The following is a 22,892-nucleotide window of genomic DNA, read 5'->3' as shown; positions in this document are numbered from 1 at the left end:
TCTAAGTAGATTGCTGACTGGTGACCTGAAGCGTCATTCTGTTGTAAATGGAGAACTAGTGTACAAAGAGGTTAAGTATGTTGCCCTTATCTATGTTGTTCAGAGAAAACAAGCAGCACAAAGTGTTATCCATATACCCTAAACGGCAGTTGAGGCCTTCAATCCCAAATACCACTTCCAGCTTTCAACAGATCACCACATCACCTAAGTGGAGAACAAGGGGATCTAACACCAAATATGTCCTTTAATATGATGTTGATGAATTTCTCTTACTTGAAACTCTCATCACTGGTGCTCTCCATCTTTCTCTCCGTTTTATGGAACTTGAGCATTTTTTTTTAAGTATTGAAAAGTTTATGCTATAAGAATGCCATAAGACCTAACATTTGTCTGCCTCTTAGATTTCAAACGCTTTTTGCAAATGCTTATTATGGTCTTTGTATTATATTATGGTGTTGTTAGACTAAGGTGTGAAAATCCAGGTACATTTTTTAGTGCTCGGGGAAGCTTCTGTACATTCAGTTTTGAGTTATTGTCCTCCCTGTATTAGGGGAAGCTGCAGGTATGCACTGACACATACATGTGCCTCTTCTCCCCACTCCCCCAAAGCAAATCCTTAACAAATAAAAGTGGAAAATCTCATATCTTAATAATGAGAATTTTCCTCCGTCGGGCTGTTTAACAAATTAACACACAACTTTCACAAAATGAAAATATTTTCAACTGAAAAGCGTAACTTTTATTACAAAGTATTATTATCATTTTCCAAGTCTTTTCAGACTACTCATGTCTCCATTTACTTCCATTACTTAGAATATCAACTGCAGTTTTCTTACATTGTCAGAATTTAAATTGCCAGAGGCCTTAAAGAACAGTCCTGGCTGGTATGCTTTATTTAGATGGCCTGCTTTAAATTTACTTTATTTTTTTATAGGCATGCTTCCATTATAGAGCTGTTCAGGAATGTTGTTTAAATAATGTTAATGTCTAAGAAAAAAAAAAGTGTGATCTTGTAATGAAATCTGTGATTCAGCTTGTGGAGGTAAGGGTTGAATGATATGGAACCACAGGGTCTACAAAACAGTTGCAATCTTATCAGAGCTAACCTTCATCTTAACCTTCACAGATGGAGCTCAGTGAGTTAAAACAACAAAACTTTATTACCCGTGGCCAGTATAGTAAAGGTTGTTTTTCGTTCTCTGCAATACTAATGATTTTCAGCTGACTGCATTTTAATTAAAACCACCAGCTAGGCTCTTAGCTCACCACGCTGGGATGCTGGTGTTTGGCAGCTGTGGGTACTGCTACCTGTGCATGCTCAGAGCCAGCAGGGGCAGAGAAGATCATGTCTTTGAGTAAGGAAGCCCTTCATGCTGTTTGCTTTATTTTGTGTCTGTGCTAATATCAGTTACTTCAGGAAGGCTGTCAATGAGAAAGTACTGAACTTTCTGGAAAAAGAGGTTAAAAATGAGCCAGTGTTCTTTGTTTAAACAAGCACAGTGTTATAATTTGCACAAGTTGAAAATTCTCATTTGAATGTTTATTCATATAAACTGCTTGGGTGCATGTTAATAGATATTAATTATTTTCATTGTTGTGAGAAGCTGAATGCCACAGCAAAACAAAATACCATAGATCTTTCAGTGCAACTGTTCTCTTGATGTTGTGTGTACATAGAAGACGAAATTTAAAACAGTGCTGTTGACTGAAAAGTTTTCTTGAAGAAAAGTTCTCTGCAATTATACAAAACCCTTTACAGAAAGGGAAGGCAAAAGCAACAGTGATACAGGTCTGAAAATATATTAGTTCTGCATCCTTATGCTTCTAAGCCACTTCTACAAAGAAACATTCTCATACACGATATGAATATACAGTATGCAAAAGAACATTGCTCAAAATAATATATATATGATGCAACAGCATTTATTTTGCTCAGAAGAGTAAAGACAGACTAGACCAGACTTTCTCTGTCTTCAGAGCATGCCTGAGAATCAGGCATGTTTGAATCAGAACATCCATCTGTTTGCATTCACTATTTTATAAAGCTGCTTCAGCTAAAACTATAGCATGTGGATAAACTGTTTGCAATGTGAATTACATGAAATTTATGGAAAAGAGGTAATTAGCACAGTCCTACAATACTATTATCTCTCTTTGCTTAGAGCAGTCGATAAGGGCAAACTCTGAAAATGGTGAGGTTCAAATTTACATCTAACTATTTCTCCCATCCAGCCAAATCGAGGCTCTTGTGTCCTGTCAGCCCTCACTTTTGTTGCTGCTGTTGTTAAAGTTTGGATGGTAATTTTGGTCTGAAAGAGGGCTCCTAGAAACGCCAACTTTCAGTGAGGCTAGGCTGAGAGACAGCTGGTGGCCGGGAGACTGCTCTGGAGCAGGAGTACCGAGCAAACTTAGTAGGGCCCTGTTCCTAAATCTCTGTGCATCCTTTATTTGACATTGCTAGGGGTAGGATGCTGCTGCAGCTAGCTGTTGTGCTCTAAATATAGCCATCCTTGCCTCTCTTCTCTCTCTTACAAGAACAGTTGTTTTACTGGCTTGTACTTAAGCTGCAGTGTTTAAAATTGTGCTGATCAACTTGCTCCCCATACAATACTACCAGCTATATTGGCTGGGAGTTGAGGGAGTGTTTTGAAGATATTTTTTTTCTCCCCCTTCCTTACAAAGTTTTTATAATAAAAATCTTAAGGGTACCAGGCATTTAAAAATAAATAATTAATAATGTTCTTGAATACTGGAAACTTTTAGAGTAATTTATCATTTCTTCTCATTAAATTTCTCTGAAGTTGGTAAACAAAATAGTAAAGCACTGAGGGTGAATATTATTCAGAACTTAAATCTCTATCAAAGGCTTCATGTGTATGGGAGCAGAATTTTAACATGATCATGATTTAAGTCATGTTTCTAAAACTGAGTAATACAGTAATATTTCTGAGACAGGCTCAGTACTATGAATGTTACTCTGGCGTATATACAAGGAATGGTAGCGTATACACCTCTTGTTGCATAATGCAGTATTAAACTTAGTGTTGCTTACTGTATTCTTTTTAGATAAATGGATATATAAAAACTAATATTTTCTTCAAAATAATTTATTTGCGTGGTTTAGATTCTAATGTTGCCTGTTATAATAACAAAACTTAGCTGTAAAAACTTACTTGATAGAAGTAAAGAAGCCCAAACCCTCAAGCAACCTATTTCAATCTGTGGTGCGGTGGCCTCAGCCAGCAGCTGAGCACTACCCAGCCACTTGCTCACCCCAACATCACAACAGGACAGGGGAGAGAATGGGAAAAGAAAAACTGAGAAAACTTATGTGCCAAGATAAAGAGTTCAATAAGGGAAGGACGGAGAGAGGGAGAACACAAACCAAAGGGTGAAAAGGCACTCACCACCTCTCAAAAGTTGACTGATTCACAGCCAGTCACTGAGCAATGGTCTAAAAGCCCCCTCCTTTCAGTTTTTACTGCTGAGTGTGATGTTATGTAAGGAATATCCCTGTGGTCAACTCAGGTCAGCTTTTGCAGCCATGTCCCATCCCAGCTTCTTGCCCACCCTAGCCTAGTCACTCTGGGGGGCAGAGATGGACGCAGAGAAAGCCTCCCTGCTGTGCAAGCACTGCTCAGCAATAGCCAAAATACTTCTGCGTTATCAACACTGTCTTAATCACAAATCCAAAGTGCAGCACCTTATGGGTACTATGAAGAAAATGAACTCCATCCCAACAAAACCCAGAACATAATCCAAAATACAGATCTACATCTGTTCCTTCCCACTAAAGGCTCATGAGGAGCATTGGGACTTTTCTGAAGAGTTGTGGCCAGAAAGGTTCTTATTTGTAAGTGGTGTTACAGTTTCTCATTGTTATTGTTTTTATGAGCTCCATCAGCTTCTGCAGTATGGTTGGATTATTCTGCATATATTCAATTGAGACAGAATTGTACTTTATGCATCTGTTATTTTTTTCCTCTTCCAACGTTAGATCATTATCTTCATTATACATTTACTATTTTAATTTCCCATTATCTATTTTCCATAGATTTTTGTGACCCATATTGGCCTATTTGTGTGCTGTATACTTATGAATGATGAAAAGGTAGATACAGCTTCAAATACTCTCCTCTTATAAGCCTCAGTTTAATCAATGGAAATCCTCAGCAAGAAGACATCTTTGTGTACCATCAGACAACCTAGAGTAAAACTTTCTTTCTTTTATTTCTGGGAGTTCGGGTCCATTTTCTCAGAGAATATGGTGTAAGATGAGTCGTGGCTGGGATCGATAAGAAAGTCAGTCCTGTGTCTGTGAAATACTGAGCAACTCTTTTTACTTACCTTTCTCTTGTGCTACTTATCTGGCAGCTAGGAGTTACCATCTTCGTGCCTAGAGGTTTGCTGGGGAAAAAGTGATATTGAAAATATCATGTACATGAAGTAGCCAAGTTTGGCCAGGTTATCTGGAATATTAGGATTCAACAACATGAGTGGATTATGACTCACATACTGTGTTTGGGAAAGAAACCCGAGACCAAGCAAACAGCCTGTTTCTTTTACCTGGGCTTGTACCAAGACTGAATTCGAAGTAGTGTATTGTATCTGGGTGCATTGGTTTATTGAAATATAAAATTTTTGGATTTGTTTTTAAGTTAGTAAAGCAAGCTTGATAGATGAAAGAAACAGACTTATTCTGTCCATGAGAAGTAAGCTACAGAAGAAGAATAGTGGCATCCTAAACTGTAAATCTTATTTTTTAAAAAAAAGCCTATGAATATTCAAGAAAACGGTTCAAGAATATCTTAGTTTGTGTGGATTTTGATGTCTTTGGCACATGATTATATCCTTCACTACAGCTGTCCTGTGCTACTGAAGAAGTATCAATGAACTGGAAGGCCTGGCAGTAAGTAAGCAACTATAATCTCTGTATTGACACTTCTATTAGAATCTACATACATGGCACAGGGACCTTTTATAAGGGTAACTCACCAGGTGATGTGCTTCCTGAAAGTACCTTTGGAGATCCAGAATTAGAGGCAATGTGGTTGGCTCTCAGCTCTTCAAATGTTCAAGGGCATGTAGGTTCAAATTAAGTAGCTCTGGAAAAGTGCAGTAGTTACATCAGGACTATGACCAATGATAATATTCAAAACAAGTCCCGCCTAACTTAAAACAAACAAAAAACAACAAAACATTCAAGACAGTCTGATTTGGTACTATGCAAACTGAAAAATAAATGATTGGAATATAAGTAGTTGCAAAGTATTTGTAAGTAGCTACTGCTGTGCAGAAGTCATCTGGCACAATGTCAGTTTCTCTGTTTTCTTAAGGAATGAGTGACATTTTGGGGTGTGTACTTAGAAAATCAGCCCTGCAAATTTTTCAAGCTTTAAATTATACTCTAGCATGCATACAATATTTTGGTTCCTATGCTCACTCGTTTTCTCCTTTAAAATGTTTTAATTAGCACAGGATGCTTTAATACCTAGCGCAATATTTCCCAAGCTATTTGTCTGCAATAATTTTTGTGTATGTGACAGAATTTGTTAAGCTTATGATCTTATCTGTCACGTAAGTTAAAATACCTCAAACTGAGATTAAAATACAGCTGTATAATATTCCTTATATTTAAAGTAGGGGGAAGGAAAAAAAAAAAAAACACTAAATGCCATGAGTAGATTGATGAAAAGGTTAAAAATGGAGGGGCTGCCTAGAATTGATGTCTTATTCCTCCTGTGATTTCCCCAACAGACTTCATTTGGGGTGGGGGAGCCAGTTTTGTCTATATTATCAAAGATTACTGGAGCTCTTTGTGTCTTTAAAGCATAATAGCTATTTCAACAATCTAATGTTGAAAGTAAGCAAAAAGTACCTTGTAAAAAATGGAAGAGCAAGCTCATGGGGCTTAGCATATATTAGATATTGCATGCAGTGCTATTGATTCGTGACATTTTATAGCATAATTGTTGGTATTTTTGTAGAGCATTTCGGCAGAACAGCAATTTTGCAGGCCAAATATTCTGTGGGAAAATATAAGTTAAGTTGCTGGGGAAAAAAAGCAAGAACCTGTATAATTTACTCATTGCTGTTTCCAGCAAAACTTTATTTGGCAGCAGTATTAAAAACAGCATAGCTCTAAGTAGCTGCTACATCGTTCAGCCTGAAGTACCTGCTCATTTCTACACAGCAAGGAAGGTCCTGTAAACAGTACAACCCCAAAGGAGAGTTTCTGCACCCAGAGGTTTTAAAATTACTTCTTATGTGGCTGCCAAAGAATAAAAGACATTTTGTGAACTCTGTAGGAGAAAAAAAAGCATGGACAAAATGCATCATTGAAGACAAAAATAAAAACTTAAGTTCTTGATTTCAAAGATGCCAAATGTTTCTTTCCCAAGTAAGCTTTTTTTTGCTAATTTTTCTAGCTCTGTATTTAAGCTTCCCAGCAGAGGCTCTGCAGTCAGCTCAGGTGATTAACTGTTGTTTTGCATACAAGAGTTTGTTTTTATTTTACTGTTACATTCACTGCATTGATTCTGATCTTACCCATCATCCTGGCCTTCCCTCACCTGCCAAAATCCCACAAACAGGACAACTGTTTAATTATAAGTGTTCAGTACCAATGTGCTGAGGTAGTAGTGGATGGAAGAACACCTTTGTGTTGTTCTAAACCGCCTGTTAAGATGGACTGCAGGGGACACTAGGCTGGTGAGGGTCAGCATTGTCCCCTCAGATCCTCAAGATGGAGGCTGACCATGGGCAGGAAGCAACTGGGGAGGTGGGAGCTTGTGCTCTGAAAGGCTTGTTAAATTGGATTTCTTCTAGATCTGCACATTGTGGTCAAGGGTCTGCTTACAATGCTGGTGATATTTGCACCTACATGCAGAGGCAGCTTTCGTGGAAGACTACCATGGCAGATTTTGTGGGAGGCTTTGAGTTGTGCTCAGCAACCTCAACACCAGTGGATGGAGAAAGGGATTTGCTCACAGCAAATTTTGCATTGCCAGGCAAATCGCCTTGTTCCTGGTCCTGCTGTGAATGTTAATGCTATACCCTGTGAAGTTTTTGTGGAAAACTGGTAGGGAGGTAGAGCTGGATTTTCTGGAAGGGGCAGGGAGCTAGGACATTGGGCAGAAAAATTGTAGAGTCTGGCTGTGTGATTTATTAGAAAACTGTCTTTTTGGTTACCTGATCTGTCAATGTTCATAAGGTTGGGGTCTGTATATATAGTTTTCCTGTATAATGCTGAAATCATGAAGCATTTATGAAAAATTTGTGAAAAAGAAAGGGGATGGATCTCTTAGTAGCTGACTGTATAACCTCTTGATACTTTGGCAGCAAAGACTGCATGCCAAGAAGCTGCTGCTGCACCAGTACCACACCTTTCTCAGTTGTGCTGTTACAGTTTACTGTAAATCATTGCTGAGATAATTAAAAATAACTTTTTGCCATAGAAGTGCAATTAAAAAAGAGCAGCCAGTATTTTGAAGTATTTTGGCTTGTGGAGCAGTCCCTGACACAGCCCTTTTTTCAGCCCAAAACAATTGAACTGCTGTGAACTGCAGAACAGTGGCAGGAAGAAATGGTGTCACAAGTTAATGGTATGGTAGGGGTAGAAACAGAATTTGAAAGTCTTGGTCACAAGCAATATATCATTAAATATCAGTCAGAAGATAGTTCCAAGGACGACCTTCAGAGCATAACTTGGAAGAAACGTAAGTAGCAGGAAGTGGAGTTGGTGGACACCCAGAATGAGAGAGAAGACTTGAGGAGTATGGAGTAGCTCTGAGCCCTCAGACACTATCAAGTGTTGAAGGGTCAGCATTATTGACATACTATGTACTTACAAGCTCTTGAGTTGACACAAATCTTAACACTTCCTAGTCCCAGTGTGAACTTTCTGTAGAGTAGTGTGGTTTTCTTCTTGCTGGGACAACATATGGGTAAAAATTAAATTCGGTCTTTATAGTAAATAGCTTATCCTATTGAACAGAAGCTGCTAAAGTGACTTTCACCTGAAATTTTTCGGTGTTTTTTTTTTTTCATTTCAAAATCCTAAGTCCAAATGCCTCTTTTGCATATACAAAGTTTATGTAAGAATATGCACGCAGAGCAAAGAATTAAGAAATCTGCAAAGATATTGGGTACCTGTATCTGATTTTAAAGAAATGTGTTCTGTATAAAGTCAGATATAGAAATCCCATTTCATTTTCTTTCTAGAAAGAGAACAAATTAAGCCCTAATCTTGCAGAGTGTAATGAATTTACATGTATTTTTACTAGCTTGAGGCTTTAGTATACGTGCTTTTTGCTATTTACATACCATAAGTGTCAGGTTTGCATCTAACATTCATTGTTCATTTTTCAATTCATTGTTCAATTGTTCATTGTCTTTCTTCTGTTTTGATTAATCTACTAGTTTTGTGGCTGCTATGCTAAGATCAAGTTTTCTACAAGTTCAAAACAATAACCTGTACAGCAGCTGAGTACAAAAATACTGACAACTGTGTTGCTCTTTCATTCTGCATCCAATTCACATTGTCCACAAAACTTCAACTGACTGTTCTTACCTGCAACAATTATAAAAGGTGAGCTTTAGAGAACTTAGCTTACCTGAATTGTCTGAATAACCAGATAATTAGTTTCTGAAAACTAGTGTGATTATTTTCAGTAACCAGTATTTAATATTGGAACTGGAATGTAAGTGTAGATTATTGTTATTTATTTTTCAAATACATGTTTTGTTTTCCTGTTGTTGCTGGCAAAACTAATGAAACTTTATATAAAGTTGGATGGAAGTATATTAAACTACCCTAGCTTGCTATATATTATGAGCTGTTGCCAGAGCTCATTAGAAAACAGACACACAAATGTACCTAAGTACATTTATTTAACATACCTGCTTCAAAAGATGGCTGAGAAATTGTGAAGGAATTGCAGGTCAATAGTGTACAAAAATCAGTTTACACAAACAGTTTTCCTTTTGACCATCCTCCATCTCAGGTTTGTGCAGAAGAGCAGTATACTGCATCTCATACATAAGTACAGTATTAGGTACTACCACATAGTTTCTAGCTGAGAACTGCCTGGCCAGCACTTCCAGGTTTATCTGAATGTAAACTGAGATAACGTAACAACTTCCCAGCAAAAAGTTTACAAGGGCTAGGGAGAAGTTTTGCTGTGTTTTGGAAGGGGAGGGTGGGGGCGATGACTTGAACTTATAAGCACACCGTGCTCTAGGCAAGTACTTACCTTCACAGAAGGTACTGAGACTATGATTAGCGGATAATATAGTCCAGAATGTTTTGCACATGCATTTTTGGAACTGCACTATATACACAAGTCTCTTGAATCTGACAAAAAAAGGACAGAAATCTTGAGACTGATTCTCATGAGAATGCGTAAGAGTTTTGTATTGAAGATGGGGTACAGAAGAAAAATGCAATTCGTGTGTGTATATATATATAAACCTATGCAGTAAAAATAACGTATCCATTTTTATACAAATTTGACAGAAATGTTCTATTTCAATTAATCATACCCAATTATTGTCTGTCTACTCCTGTCTATATGGTTGCGACTGACAAAGAAAGAAATGTGCTGAGGAATGACAGTGTGATTGCCAGTGTCTGGGTTATATGCTTCTTTTCTACCTCCTGTGGGTTGTCTGCATTCTCGAAGTCTCAGTCCCTCGCTCCTTTACATGAGGAGACCTGAAGTTCCCTATCTGCTTCACTTTTTAAAAGCTTCAATTTTTTTCCTCCCCAAATAATCCGGGTTTGTGGGGAGAGGGTGTGTTCCCAGGTCTTGTCCCAAATGCAAAAAGGTCAAAGAGTTGAGGAAGTTTTGAAAGCTGTGAGTTCATACCTGTAAGAAGGGAGAATTGCTGCTTTTGATTTCTTTTTGTATCGTCACTAGTTGCAAATTCAGCCTTCCAGTGTGATCATATGCTAATAAGTCATTTTGTAAGGAAACTGGAAGCCTTATGTAGTCATTATTCTGCAATCATGAAAAGTAGGCAATAATGAATGAACATCAGAGAACTAATAAACAATTATCATAGTAATTTGATGTAATAGTTTATATACTCAACAGTATGATAGATTTTTTTTTTACAGAATGTTAGGGATTGGAAAGGGTCCTTGAAAGATCATCTAGACCATGTTTCTTTTAAATATAAATTATGAGGCAGACTAGCATTCTAAAAGCCTCTATTTAGCTCTGCTACTAAGAGCCAGAGTTGTGGACACTTCCTGAAGACCACCTCTTAGACTAAATACTATGCTAGGAGACCGGCTGCATCATATAGCATAGTGGAGATAGTAATTGCTGTGGTCTGTAGGATACTTCTTGGAGTGAGAGTGAAATAGGAAGATACAAACTGAAGTTCTTGTCCTCCCTTTTCCTAGATTTTTGGTTCTTGTGGAACCTCTTAACTTCTACAGCATGGAATTTTTCTGTGGTTCATGACTCCCAAAGCTGAGTTGAACTGCTTTCATCCCCTTGCCCCTATGAATGCTCTGACTTTCATATTCTAGAGAACTGGAAGCTCTGATAAAAACATAATTAAAGTAACAAAAATGACAATATCTTGTGTTTTTATAGCAAAAATTTAGCTTAGTATATAATATCTATAAACCTATTTGCTTTTTTGGTTGCCATGTGTTCAATGACCAGATAAGATAGTCATGGAGCATCTTAAATGGTGTGAAAACCTCCACTGATGTAGAAGTTCTAAATAAAACTCTAATCTTCCTAGTGCCCTTCCTTCATAAAAACAAAAACCAACACAAACACATGAAGACCTATGCCAAAAATCTGTTACTCCTTTTTGCTGCTCAGAAATTGCATGCCTAAATGAGTCTTATTTTTGCATTGAAAGGACATCATGCTGGCAGGCAATGTATTAAGTAGGTACATTGGGCTAATATCTCAACAATTCTGTTCAACTATAATGTAGTAGAGTTCTCATGTGGGAGAGATGCTTGTGACAACTGAAAGGCAGTTTGGGGGGGGGGAGCATGCTAAGAAGTGTGATCTTTCTTTTGGTGAATGATAAAATGAACCTGATATCTAACTTGACCTGCAGTTGATGGTCCCTGAATGCCCACAGTTGTCATGAATTGTCATTAGCTGGTGGATGCTCTGCATGGCTGTAAATCAGCTTATCTACAGTGGGGTCCAAATATGTCTCTAGGTTTCTGACAGGTGAAATAAGACTCCTTGTACTTGAGGAAGTCAGTTGCTGCTATTGCAATTGCAAAATCTGGAAAATGCAAAGATTATTATAGGTCATGACAGTAAGAAGAAATGACGTTATGTTAAAAGTTATCAATATACTTTTAAAAATCTTAGACTCCCACAGGAGACAGTACTATACAAGCTCTCAGTAAATATGCAATTATTTGGGAAGCATGAACAAACTGATTTGCTGGAAGACACTGGCGATTGTTTTATTTTCCTTTCTTTTACCTTTTTGTTTTCTTCTGTTTCTGCTTTGGAATTCCAGACTATATGGATGAGGCTGGTATGCTCATCTGAGAATCTGTTACTCATATTGCAGGCTTCTGAATTTCATTTCACGTATTTGTTTCTAAACATATTCTGGAGACCAGGTTAAACACATTTCCAACCTCTAATGGAAGTTAGCCTGCAGAATTTCTATGCTCCAGACTGATTTGACTGAGAAAGTATCTGAAGCTGTAATGTATGTATCTAGAATGTGTGAATAAGCTTAGGAACTGAAAGCAAATAGACTGTGCTGCTGCTTAGCTTATTCAGCTTACTACCCTTCCAGTAATTAGTTCTCCTGCTCACCTCTCAGATTTTACTTCCAGAACTTCTGGGTATAGTTAAACAGTGGGATATGATGCCATTCCTTTTGGCATTCACTTGAGTGTATCAAGATCCCCTGCAAGCCAAGTAATAGCAAGTTAACTGTCCCTATAATAATTCCTATGTCTCTAATTGAGGTCATTCCCCTTTTGATACTGATTTTTGCAAATGGATAAGCAGCTTGGAAATAAAATGAAGTAATGAATTATGTTATTGGTACACAGTGGTAACACATTAGCGTGATGATGATCACACAAAGTGATCAATGAAAGATGAACATCTTCAGTTGTTCATCAGCAGTTTGGTAGCAGGTGTTTCAGCCTGCCACATGCCATGGGAGCAGGCTCGGTTTCACACAGCAGCACAATAGTCAGAGAGAAATGATGGGCAGTTCTGAAGGAGCCTGTCAGCAATGTGCTTGAAGGAATATTGTTGTGCCACAGTGAAGTTTAAGTGCCACTGCTTCAGTTCACGCAGGTGAGCGTGGTGTCAGATAAAAGGCATCCACACCGATACAGCAAGCTCTTCATTACTATAACTTGCAGCGCATGCTGGTAAAAATCAGTGATCTGTCACTTTACCTTCCTCTAATTATCTTTAGTTTTGCTTCTTTAGTTTTATGTCTTAGTTTGAATTAATGTGTTAGTGTTTGTAAGGCTTTTCATCTTTGGACTGCTTTATATAGCTGCTTTGTATAATTATTATTCTTAATTGTTTCCGTTTGGTATAGTTTCAATTAAAACCACTAATTGACTAGTACTAATTCAATAAGAAGCAGAAATGGCAGGACTTTCAAATTTTTTTTAAAGCTCTAGTGACTTCCCTGAAGAATCAAGGAAAGATGGGAAGAAGCAATGGTTAGATACTCTTATGGGTTTTACTTCATCGGTATTAACCCCATTGATTGCTTGCTAATTGCAGTAACTTAAATGTGCCAATGCCCATGTAACAATAGACTCTGAGATCCACCAGATTTTGATGGGAAAGCTTAAGTATTTGTACAGTTTTTATTGTCATCGGAACTAAAATGCTTTCTTTGAGCTATTATTTAGGAAATAAAAATGGTAAACTCTGAGTTATGCTCTGGTATCTGTGTGCACATAGCCAGGACCTTTTTGCTGTGATTCTATAGTATTTATTTAAAGCTCTGTTTCTTAAAGAGTTGAAGGCAAAAGAGCGTCTTCCCAGTGCTGAAGGAGAATTTCAAATACTAAATTGAAGATTCAAAGCCTGAATAGTAAGTAAAAGGGAAGTAATATTTGAAACTCTGTGCGTTTAACTCACCTTTATGATTTGATGCACTACATTATTTTGTAAGGTGTTGACTGGTAAAAAGCAGTCAGTTATTTAAGTCATAGTACTGCATGCATTAAATCATGAGCAGGCAAGGTCAGTCTCAGACTGAGGACTTGATCTTTTGTACCAACTGTCTCTCCCTGCCCTGACAGTATTCTGGCTTTTCAGGTGGCCAAAACAATGTGAGGGGCTGAGGTCCATGGGAAGTAGGGATATGGCAGGAGAGGAGGCTGCAGACCAGCTCCAGTACCATGAGGCTTGTTGGGTCGAATTCAGTACAGTACAGACATGGCTGCACTGAGCTGGTCATAAATGATGAAGATTAACAGGTGGCTTCTGAATTTGTACAAGTCTCTGAACTAGAGACACTGTAAATGTAGAAATTATTCATGTTTTTTTTGTAAAGGTCTCTTCCGCTCTGTTATTCTTTCTGTTCTTAGTTAATCCTGCAAGTCTCATTCAGACAAGTGAGGATTGCCAGCTTCTTGTTCTCATTAGCCTGCCAGCATCAGCATTGTTCATCATTTTGTTTCAGCACAGGACCTCTGTTTTTCCTGGCAGCATCCTTGATAATTGTCTTATGATCAGTTGAATCAGCTCTATTCTAGTAGCAGATACCTGTAAAATGTCATTATGTGTACATATTCTTAGCTTCCTGACCTCTGTTTTACAAAAGAAATGGCCCAGGACCCAAAGATGGCACACAAGCAGATTTTGAAGGGCATGCTGCTGGGTTGAGAGCTAAGATGCACAGTATCTGGAAAAGGAGCTGACTTTCTACTCTCACTTTCCATTCAATTCTGAATACAGTGGGAGTGTTGCATTACATAGGGATAAAGATGCCTCTGGAAAGGTGATCAGCAGTGCTTTTACCACAGTATTGTGGCATCTCTCACCTCCTGCTGAGGTTTTACTATCATCTCTCGTTTAAAAAGAAAATTACACCCTGGCATGCTATCCTTGCAGACTCAAGTCATTGAGTCTTTACAGTTCATAACATGTTCAGGAAAACAAAGACATTGTTCCAGAGTGCTGAGGAGAATGGCATTTTATAAGCTAGTGTTTGGCTTCAATTATGCATTGGTTTGCTATAAACAGTCTGTATGTGTATGTGTACGATTTTGTTTTTTCATTTTCCTATATAGCCCTTTTCCAATACTGCTTTGCCTTCCTATGGTCTAAAATGGAAGGGAACATGTATTATTACTTCAGACTTCTGTTTAACATTTTCTCTGTGGTATACAAACAGCAGAAACATCTCTCCATGGCTATATTTTTCCTTGATGCATTATGACACCGCTTATATGTTGGTCACATGGATTTACTGCCTCGGTAGTTTGAGCGCCTATCAGATAAGGTACTTTCAAACAAAATTATGTTTCTTGGAGTTTGATCTTTTCTAGTATATGTGTAATGGTTCATGTTCAGGATGTGTGACTCCCTTTCCCTTCTCAAAGGCCCACAATGTTTTCTACAAAGCTCAACCAGGGCTGCCCTGTTTTGTCATCTTGTCCCGATGTTCCTACACTGGCTAATCCACGAGTGGCAGGCTGTTGAAGTTTTACGGCTGAAGGTTGTCTCACTTGGATTCCAGGGTTCATCTCCAAAACCTCACCAGATTTCATTCTCATTTGCCTGAAGAAAACATTTATATGCACCATAGTAACTTTCAGGGTGAAGGAAGGCTGAATCATTTGGAGATGCTCATACTTGCACTTGTTCTAGTACTCAGTGCTTCATGTAAATAACAGGGAGGTGACTTGCCATTTGGGGTTTTAAATTTTAAGTGCATTAACAGCTTTCTGCATTATCCTGGCTACTTCAGCCATAGAATAAATGCTCTGCAGTCCAAGACCTATTAATGCTTGTATTTTGAGAACCAAAACAGGCTAAATAATCTGCCACTTTCCATCCTATATTCTCTTGTTTAACTTTCCTAATTATTCTTTTTTTAAATTCAGGTTTTGCTCTTCCCTTCCAATTACATTTACTTCTACAGATTTTGAGAGGTTTGCCACTGACTGTCATAGGCTCCTATATGCTGCTGCCCACGTAGAAAACTGTTGTCATCTTTACCCCTAAACTTGGGTCACAATTACAGTTATGGTTCTACAGAGCTAACCTAACGTGTCTGTGTGCATTCCTTAAGCGACTTTAAATTGGCACGGTTTAAATGTAAGCCTTGGTTGAGGCGACCGACTTTGGAGGAGCAAAGTCCGTGGCCTGCAGGCGTTCCCTGCCCTGAGACTGCCCCAGGGCACGGCCGTGGCAGCCATCCTGTGGTGGTGGCAGCAGCGGCTGCCCCAGCCACTGGAGTCACAGTGTGGCAGCTGGCACGGAGGGTGGGCTGCACGGAGGTGGGGTTCTGCTGGCTCCACCAGGGAGCGGTGGTGTTGGCCTACCCAAAGGACATGGGCTCTCCGAGCTCTGCACCCAGCACAACCGAGGCAGCTCCCCAGACAGAGCCCAGGTAGGAAAGTGCTGCTACCCAGGTGTTGGGCTGTTGGGTGTGCTCTACTTTTATGGTGGTACAGGAGCACCTGTGGGAGGTGTGCCTGTGTGGAGGAGCTGCTCCACCTAGCGACAGAGCTCCTGCACCAGGTGAGGGAGCTGGGGTTACTAGCCTAGAGAAAAGGAGGCTCAGGGGAGACCTTATCACCTTCAACAACTACCTCAAAGGTAGCTGTGGGATGGGGGTTGGCCTCTCCTTCCAAGCAACAGGTGATAGAACAAGAGAAAATGGCCTTAAGTTGTGCCAGGGGATGTTCAGGTTGGACATTGGGAAAAGTTTCTTCACTGGAATGGTTGTGAAGCATTGGAACAGGCTGCCCAGAGAAGTGGTGGAGTCACCATCCCTGGAGGTATTCAAAAGACATGTAGATGTGGTGCTTAGGGATGTGGTTTAGTTATTGATAGACTTGGCAGTGCTAGGGTAACAGTTGGACTTGATGATCTTTGAGGTCTTTTCCAACCTAAATGATTAAGTAGTTTAATTGCTGTTCTGTTTTGCTAGCTATGCAAACTTGGTGGGAAACGTATGGATAACTGAGATTGTCTGCCTTTTTTTCTTTACAGTAATTTTGTTGGTTTCTGTAATATTCCTTAAACTCGATGTTTTCATTGTAATGTTTTAGTTGTGAACTATGCTTTAAGATGTTTATTTTCTAAGAACATTAAGAGAATTTTTCTGCAATTCTGTTACCTAGTATAGCTGTTTCTGCTTGAATGTCACTACAGCAGCCAGAAGTTTAAATCTGCATTTGTAGATGGCAGTCAGCAACTTTGCATGCCAAGTGCAGGTCCTCTCTCTTGCTTTCTAGCTTAGACCTCTCTGATCCCACTTCTGTGGAGATCATCTCACTGGAGACAGTGTAAGGGAATTAAAAAAAAACAACTTTTAAAACTCTTTATTTTTATGATTCAATTTGTTTCCATGGAAATAGGATCAACAAGATTGTCAGCAACTAACAGTTGAAAGTGAGAATTCACTTGTAAATTTTTGCAGACTCCCATACTGCAAATACTGATACCGAAAACAAGTAATAAAATCTTCCATTAAATGACAATAATAGAAGAACCAATTAAAATTTTAGGGAAAAAAATGCCATTTCCTTTTTCTTCTCCTCTTTGGATATAATAATTGCTTACTGAACTGTTTTTGGGTACAGAAGTTACCTGTACATGTAATTTTCTTCAGGCTGCTGCTATCCAAAGAAACAGCTTTATATAATGAACATAGTCATACTTTTTATTATTAGGGATTTGACCTGTTCGAAATGGACGTCTGTGATTGAGGGATATATGTCAGAAAACCCCATCACTTTTTTTTCAGGTTCCCTGAGTTTTCAAATGCCAGCCTCCGTTTTTGTGTAAGAAGTAACTGACAGTTACATTTCTGAATTACCTAGTTCTCTGATACCTTCGAGAGACCTCTTTAGCATGACCCTTATGTATTTTGTTCATTGATTTAGAAAGGAAAGCTTTCTTCTGTTGCCAGATATGTAATACAATTTATGACCTTTGAGGACTTGCCTTTATGTGTTTTCCTAGTCAATTGCAGAGTGGCTGAAGTCAACAGGTTTTATTCCCTAATCTATTATTGCATGTTGTTTTCAGGCACTGCTTTTTCCTTCAGTTCTCCCCCGAATGCAAAGCTAGGATTTATCCATACATATTTTGCTCAACATCAAAGGATTTGTGTAAAATATTTTACCCAGGGGTCCTATTGTGTACTTAGTATGTACATATATCTGAATATGCTGCACACCACCACCTTTCCTTGATAGGGAATGAGCTAAGATACACTGGTTAGTCATTTGTAAGTGCAGAACCCTTGTTTTTTAAGGAATTGTCCTTAGAGTAAAAAGGTTAATGAGAAAAGTGAGGGAACTTTCTAGCCTGGGAAACAAAATGTGCGGAACTCATAAGGTCGGATGGTCTCTTCTATTCCTTACCTTACTGAGTAAGGGCTTGGGCCTGAGTAACTGGTGTCCCTGCATTTTTCTTTGAATACAGTAAAATGTCAATAAAAATAATCTCGAGCTGTGCAGGATACTAAAACTGCCATCCTAGATTACATAGCTATTGCTGGGATCAGTGCCTAAATAACTGTTATCTGAGATTAAGAACCCACTATTAATTCATCAGTCTGTGACAACTTGTGGGAGAAGTGTCTTCCAGTACATGTGAAGTTATCTAGATATCAGACCACATAAAATAGACATCTTCAACTGCTTGATGCAACTATTCGTATTAATTGGAAAAGCTTTTTACTGTGGAGTTTGATATAAAAATAAAATATTGTAGTGTATCTTTCACATACAAATAGGGCTTCTGCTGCTAAACTGTGAGAATCTGCTTGGCCTTGTTTCCAAATAAATTGCAGAGTGGAGATTGCAAACGTGGGAAGTAACAAGGCTCCAGTGACACAATAGAGAAAAGCCTATAGTACAGGTCTCCACGTGAAAAAAAGATGCACTCTTGTTGGTTCTGGTGCAGTGCCATGAGTTCTCTCTGCTTCCCACGTGCAGTACCTGGAACTGGAAGTCAAAGATGAGCTACAAATTGCTGTAGGAACACACAACCTTCCAAAGCCACCACAGGGTGCTGGGAGACAGCAACAGGGTGGACTAGAGTCAGAGGATGTCCTGAATTGGAAGAGACCCACAAGGATCATCAAGTTCACTAAGGGGGTGGTCAGGCACTGGAACAGGCACCCCAGGGAAGTGGTCAAGGCACCGAGCCTGCTGGTGTTCAAGAAGCATTTGGACAAACAACACTCTTCAATAACTATGGTTTAGTTTTTAGGTAGGCCTGCGTGGAGCTGGGAGCTGGACTCAGTGATCCTCGTGGGTCTCTTCCAACTTGGGATATTCTGTGATTCTCCTGATTACACATGGGTCCATCCAAAAATCAGATCATGTGCCTGAGAGCATTGTCCAAACCCTTCTTGAACTCTGGCAGGCTCGGTGCTGTGACCACTGCCCTGGGGAGCCTGTCCCAGTGCCCGACCACCCTCTGGGTGCAGAACCTTTCCCTAACACCCAGCCTGACCCTCCCCTGTTCCAGCTCCATGCCGTTCCCTCGGGTCCTGTCGCTGTCCCCAGAGAGCAGAGCTCAGCGCCTGCCCCTCCGCTCCCCTCGTGAGGGAGCTGCAGGCTGCCATGAGGCCTCCCCTCAGCCTGCTCTGCTCTGGGCTGAACAAACCAAGGGACCTCAGCTGCTCCTCAGACATCTTCCCCTATGGACCCTTCATCATCTTTGTTGCACTTCTTTGGATGCTCTCTAATAGTTTTACATCCTTAATGACTAGTATCTTCTCAGTCTTTTTTTTCCTGTGTTCCCCACATAAATCTACTTCTCAGTATGGCTAGTACTGGGCAAATCATGCCAGTGTTCAACTGAACATCTCTTAAATAGTACACTCTGACCGTGATAATGCCTCACTTAAGAGGCCAACTGTGGTTTAAAGATAATAGTCAAGATTCAGATGTTGTTGAAATAACCGTCACGTCTTCAGGGAAGTTATGACTACTTCCATCACACTGAAACTGGTCTGCTATGTTTACTCTTCTGTAGAATGCTATCATTAAAACATTTCCTTATGAAAAACTAATGTTTAAAACTAACATTCAATATGTGAAACGCAGTCTTTTTTTGGTAATGTTCATGGTTCATACAGCCTTTAGTATAACCTACTGACTTTTAATAAACACCTCTTGCTGATTTTTAAATCTAAGTATAGTATTTGATTTTTGCAAATCTGTAGTATTTAGCTTAGGAAAAATAAATAAAGGGGGAACACTTTGAAACCAAATGCCAGTATTATAGCTAGAACAAGATTGAAATCAGGTCATTTGCTTTTTATGGTGTTCTCTGTACAGCTGTTAAATATTAGCGATGTTCTAAAAGGAAACAGATTGTAAAGTAGTTTGTAGAGATATGAAAACAGTTGAGATTTTCATCTAACTCAAGTCTTAGTGTGGCTTGTAGCCTTATCTCATACCTTGTACTTGAAAAAATGTAAGGATTATTTGTCATATTCTCTCCTGATCTTCAGATTCCATGTTCATCTCTTTCAGTGATATTTACTCCTGCTTTATGCCACAAGTAAAAGTGAAATAGAATCTCTTATTGGTTTCACTGCTGGTTACAATGTTAAAATAGAATTTTGAAATCTTTTTTTCCAAAATGTTTTTTTTTTCCACTCCTTTATTGCAAGTCCTGGAACTTCATCAGTACAAACTAACTTTATCCTGCTACTGTGTCCATCAGTATTACCAGGTTTGTGTGATTTGAAAGGTAAAAAATGTGCTGAAAAATTTCAGAAGTATGCAGTACGCTAGGATGCCAAGAGACTCAGTTTGAAGGTAGTCTCAGCTGTCATCTTGTCAAAATGCCACAGCTTCTGCCACCTCTCATGCATGTCAAGTTAAGTGTTCTGGGAGGAGCTACAACATTCTAGTGCTGACATTGCCAGTAAGATATTTCTATTTGCTTTTAAGGTCTAAGAGAAGAATAATTTTGCGTAACTGAAGGCATAAAATGGTTTGGGTTGGAAGGGTCCCTTAAGGATCATCCAGTTGCAAATCCGCTGCCAGGCAGGGACACCTGCCACTAGACCAGGTTGCTTCAAGCCCCATCCAACCTGGCCTTGAACACCTCCAGTGATAGGGCATCCACAGCTTCTTTGGGCAGCCTGTGCCTCACCACCCTCTGAGTGAATAATTTCTTCTTAATATGTAAATCTACTGTCTTTTAGTCCCCCTTGTCCAATCACTACACTCCCTGATAAAGTCTCTCCCCATCTTTCCTATAAGATAGCTATAACATGAAATACAAAAGAAAACAAGTGCATATTTAGTAAATTGTTCAGCTTCTTTGTTGCACTGAATTTAACTATTTTTTTTAATATTTCTTGGCTGTCGTGGTGGGGGAGGAATGCTTTTTTAAAAATTAAAAGCAGATTGTATTTCACCAAGGAAGAATGTGTCCTTGTCAGAGATTATCATAGACTGAATTCTGTCCGACTTCTGATGTTGACATTTTGAGGTGGTAGAACTTGCCTCATTTGCACTTAATATCTAGGAATAGTAATTAAGATCATGCACCAACAAGCTCACAGCTGTATTTATAAGCGTAACGTATGCAGTATGTCTCAGTACAGTGGTTAGGTAAAATGTTAGATGTTAAAATTTTTTGAAAATATTTTTTGTATGATTAGATTATTGCTCAGTATTTTTGCAAATGCTTCTTTTAAATATTTTTTATTGCCTAATGCATCAATTTTCACAAATTGGAAATTGTCAGTAGCACAGCTCAGAGCACAGGGGAAAGGCACAGGCATGGAACATGTAAGATCTGCTTTGAATAAACTGAAGCACTGCCCATGTTTGATGAACTCCTCTTGTTTTAGTCTTTGAAACCTGTTATTGAAATGCTGAAACTTTGCTTTCTTACATAAGTAGTAGATTTATATTATTAACAATATGGCTAGCAGCAAACTTTGGGGCTTTAATTTCTAAGTTCAACTCAAGGTATTGATTCAAAGTGAATATATAAATATTTCTGAAGAGAATTTCATATTAGGGGAGAATATGTTGCGATTTTTTTCTGTAATATTCTTAAGAGACAGTAGTATATTGAGGCTTTTTTTTGCTTTAATCTAGTTTATTCCAGTTCTGAGGACTGTTCTCCATTTTAAAAACTATGTTGTCATCCTACCTATTATACTTTTATTCTGATTATTAATTTTTTGCTAGAGATCTTTCTGAAGCCTGTTACACATTCTCCTTTTAATGTGGTTTGATATACAAATTAAGAAAACTTCTTACACTTTTCGAAACATCTACATTGTGGTTGTATTTGTATAATGCTTAAACTTATGGGATGTGTTTTATCTATGGAGAAAAAGCTGCTATGTCCTTATCTCATTTAACGGATATGGTAGGCATGATAGGGATCGACAAGTGAGAGATTCTTCTATTTCTCTTTTAAAGAACCTCTACTGGCAAGATTTTAAGGCTTGGAGCTATGTATTTTAATTAAACACTTTTTTCTTTTCTAAATCCTCCATGGCTGTGGAATCTTGAGTTAATTCAAGCTGTGTGCATTCATGCTTGGCAAAAGGGAAGAGACCTGGCCCATCAGAGTGTGGAAGTCCCCTTTTCCTTTCTGAAAGCCAAGATCTACTTGGGATATTATGTACTGCTTGCTGCAGGGTATATTTTAATCATATTTCAAAATCCCAAATTGGGAGCAGTGGTACACACATGAGCACTGTGCTAACTAGTCCTCTATGACACAACTTTGACCAAATCTGAATTTTTTCTGATGTTGCCATAAATGATGAAGTAGCAGCTTTGTCCTTCCTGAATGTGTGCCAAACTCGGAGGTCAAAAGCCTTTGGCAATGTAAAAATCCCATGAGGTAGCAGAACATTTGACAACCATTGCTTATTGTCTGGTTATCGTATAAAAGTATGTTTTTTGTTTTTTAAAATAGCCTAGCCTGAAGGTCCTATTACTCTTGCTGCAACTGGGAGATGGAATTCCAAAAGTGGTTGCCAGTAAATACTTTGACTTACCCTATCCTGTCCACCCTATCAGGCTGGATATCACAGAAAGGTTTTTCACCAAGAGGGCAGTCAGGCACTGGGACAGGCTCTCCAGGGCAGTGGTCACAGCACCGAGCCTGCTGGAGTTCTGGAGTTCAAGTGTTTGAACAATGCTCTCAGACACGTGTTCTGATTTTTTTTTTTTTTTGGGGGGGGGGGAGTTTGGTTCTTTGGGAAGCCAGGAGTTGGACTCAGTGATCCTTGTGGGTCCCTTCCAATTCAGATATTCTATGATTCAATTTTTCTGGATAGTTCCTAGGTACGCACTCCAGTGACTAGGAGTCCCACTCCTCTGGTCAGTTCTGGCTCCACCTGGAATTCCTTTATCCACTTTGAATTTCAGGCTAGTGGAGCTACGGGTTTGGGGATTTTTTTCTGCTACTTCCACCACAATGGGTCAGTTCACTCTTACAGGAGGTGTACTTCCCTGCTACCCTTTTTTTTTTTTTCTTTTTACAGAAAGATTGTGTGAAAGGTCTTGGAGATGGGAACAACCTCTCCCAATTCCATATAGAAACCTTACTTGTTCTTGAAACTTAGTTGGCCTCACTTACTAGTTTTCTACATATTTATACGGGATTTTTCCTGTGTAAATGTTCATGTAGGCCTTGAATCATCTGATGATCGGGATTTTACTGAAAATG

At 38.9% G+C, this 22,892-nt stretch overlaps 1 protein-coding gene across 11 annotated transcripts in view; it reads left to right on the top strand.

Moving 5' to 3' along the window:
• The window catches only part of EPHA6 (EPH receptor A6), a 517,785-nt gene that overhangs the window by 102,151 nt on the left and 392,742 nt on the right, over positions 1-22,892 (top strand). Inside the window, exon 1 of one of the 11 annotated variants that reach the window (XM_013186841.3) lies at positions 1,290-1,355. The exons of 9 other annotated variants lie outside the window; for them this stretch is intronic. The gene's annotated coding sequence lies outside the window, so the exon portion shown is untranslated. Of the gene's footprint in view, positions 1-1,289; positions 1,356-22,892 lie in introns of those variants that run through there. One more of the 11 variants, XM_067001818.1, reaches the window with a different exon arrangement.

Source organism: Anser cygnoides, chromosome 1 (genome assembly GCF_040182565.1).
Source record: "Anser cygnoides isolate HZ-2024a breed goose chromosome 1, Taihu_goose_T2T_genome, whole genome shotgun sequence".
NCBI lineage: Eukaryota > Metazoa > Chordata > Aves > Anseriformes > Anatidae > Anser > Anser cygnoides.
This window is presented reverse-complemented; position numbering and strand designations above follow the sequence as displayed.